General features: G+C 63.2%; 1 long non-coding RNA gene across 1 annotated transcript in view; it reads right to left on the bottom strand.

The window, feature by feature from the left end:
- LOC107137183 overlaps positions 1-2,039 on the bottom strand; it is a 9,427-nt gene extending 7,388 nt beyond the window's left edge. The window contains exon 1 of the long non-coding RNA XR_001502820.2: positions 136-2,039. This is a non-coding gene — a long non-coding RNA (uncharacterized LOC107137183). The remainder of the gene's footprint in view (positions 1-135) is intronic.
- Positions 2,040-2,149: the final 110 nt, after the last annotated feature.

The following is a 2,149-nucleotide window of genomic DNA, read 5'->3' as shown; positions in this document are numbered from 1 at the left end:
TACAGCATCCCTCTCCCCCTCCCTCTCCCCATCCACCCGCCATGCATTCATTTCCCCATCACCGGTTTTCCCAGGTGCCAGACCTAGGGCCAGGCCCTGGGGAACACGGTGACGATCTCTCTTCAGGGAACTCACCATCTGGTTTAGCAGAAACGAGAAGACCACCAACAGAGGCAAGAGCGAAACCCAACGGTGCTCATTCAGACTCCACCTGGGCAACTCTGCAGGGCAACCTCGGGTCGTCATGAGATCTTGGCAGCCTCAGTTTTCCTCCCTGTGAAGTGGGACTAAGTCCATTTTGTGTTGCTCCTTAAATTCTGCCTGGGGCCTGGGTGATCCAGAAGAGGAGAGGCTCGTTGGGCTCACAGTTCTGAAGGGTGCAAGGTCCCAAGCCAGGAGCCGGCCCTGCTGAGGGTCTCCACTGCATCCTAAGGCAGCAGAGCAGAAGGGCACACGGTGCGTGTGGAGAGGCCCAGGCAGTGGGCAGCGGGGACCGACACCACAAAGCCCCCTCTCCCCGTGGCCACCGCAGCCCCAGGGCCTCTGGAGGTGACTCAGCCTGTTGCCCGCGGAAGGCATCACCATGCTCATGAGGCTGGGTCCAGTGACCTAGTGGCCTTGCCACACGGTTACCTTGGCAACGCACGAGCAAGCAGCGGGGCGGGGAGGGGATGGGGCCCGGTCGGGTGGGGTCACACCTGTGGACGTGGCCACGTGGCAGACCCTTTTCTCTGCAGACCCTGGGGTGTGACGCAGGCCGCTGGCTCAGCCTGGGGCCTGGGGAGGGTTTCTGGGGGACACGTCTAGAAGGACCCACCAGCTGGGACCTTGGTCACTAGTGCCGCTTCCCCTGGCCGAGCCCTGGGCCGGCTCTGCTCTTGCTTCACCTCCACCAGCTGCGCGGCCCCTGCCTGCCCCGCCCCGCCCACCCGGGCCCCAGTTGTGGGAAGCATGCAAAGGAAACCGAAGGGCTGGGGCTCCTGGCCTCTGTCTGGTCTGCTGTTATGTTTTTCCACTTAAATTGAAATCCTGCTTATTAGAGGAAATTGGAAAAAACACATCAAACAAGAAGAAAAGCCATTTTTTTTGTGCCGCCATTTCTAATGTGACCACACGAAACGTTCTGTTTTCTTGTCCCCCCGGCCGGGAGCGGGTGGAGGCCACCTAGTTATAAATCACGCAGCTCGGCTCCTCGGATTGTGTTCTCAGAGACTCTTCCCTGAGGTCACACGCACCCCTTGCCTCAGCTGCTCTTTGGGACACACTTGAAGGGCTGCGTCTGCTCATTCAGGAAATCCTAAGTGAGCACCTACTATGGCCAGTCGGGGTGGGGGACACGGCCAGCGCTGGCGGACGGCGAGCCCCACGCGTGGCACCGTGTGTGAAGCACTTGTGAGGTGTCTTCCTCCCTCCCAGCCCATCACCACAGTGGCCACCGCTGTGTCCACTTCCCAAACAAGGAAACTGAGGCCTGAGGTCCTGGGGATAAGAGGCGGATCGAGGAGTTAGCCCGGAGGCCGGCCCGGCCTGGGCTGCTTAGGGTCACACACAGAGGGCTCTAGTCCAGGGTGACTAGAGGTGGGACGGGTCGTGTACGGGAGCAGGTGACAGCCCCGAAGATGCCCAGACCCATCCGGGGACATCGGGGAAGCTTCCTGGAGAAGAAGGTGACATCTCCAGAGGGAGACGGAGGACGAGGGGAGGTGGGGGGCGAGGCCCGAGGCTTAGGGGCAGCGATCGAGGCCCCGAGGTGGGAGTGGGCAGGAGCGTGGCCAGGCTGGCACATGGCCCTGGTTGGAGGGGACAGGGACATGGCCCTGTGACCCCGGGAAGCCCCTGGGAGCCACACAGGTGGCAGGTGGCACCGCTGGGAAGGCCGTCCTCTACCAAGCCCCGGCAGCCCCGGCTCTGGCCCCACAGCCTGCCCGTCCCGCTGAGTGTCCGGCTCCCTGGGCCCACTGTGCTGTCCCCCTTTCTGCCCCCTCCAACCTAGACCAACCGTCCCCCGCCATGGCCCTGGGTAAAGGCCTTCAGTGAGGTGGCGTGGACAAGACGGGCCAGTGTTGTCCCCAGGGCCGTGGAGATGCCGCCGCCCTCTGTCCCCGCAGGCCCACGCCCTCTGTGGGCTGTGCCCGCTCTCCCCGGCTGG

The sequence above is a fragment of the Marmota marmota genome, unplaced genomic scaffold, assembly GCF_001458135.2.
Source record: "Marmota marmota marmota unplaced genomic scaffold, marMar, whole genome shotgun sequence".
NCBI lineage: Eukaryota > Metazoa > Chordata > Mammalia > Rodentia > Sciuridae > Marmota > Marmota marmota.
Note: the sequence above shows the minus strand (reverse complement) of the source record. Positions and strands in the feature narration are given on the sequence as shown.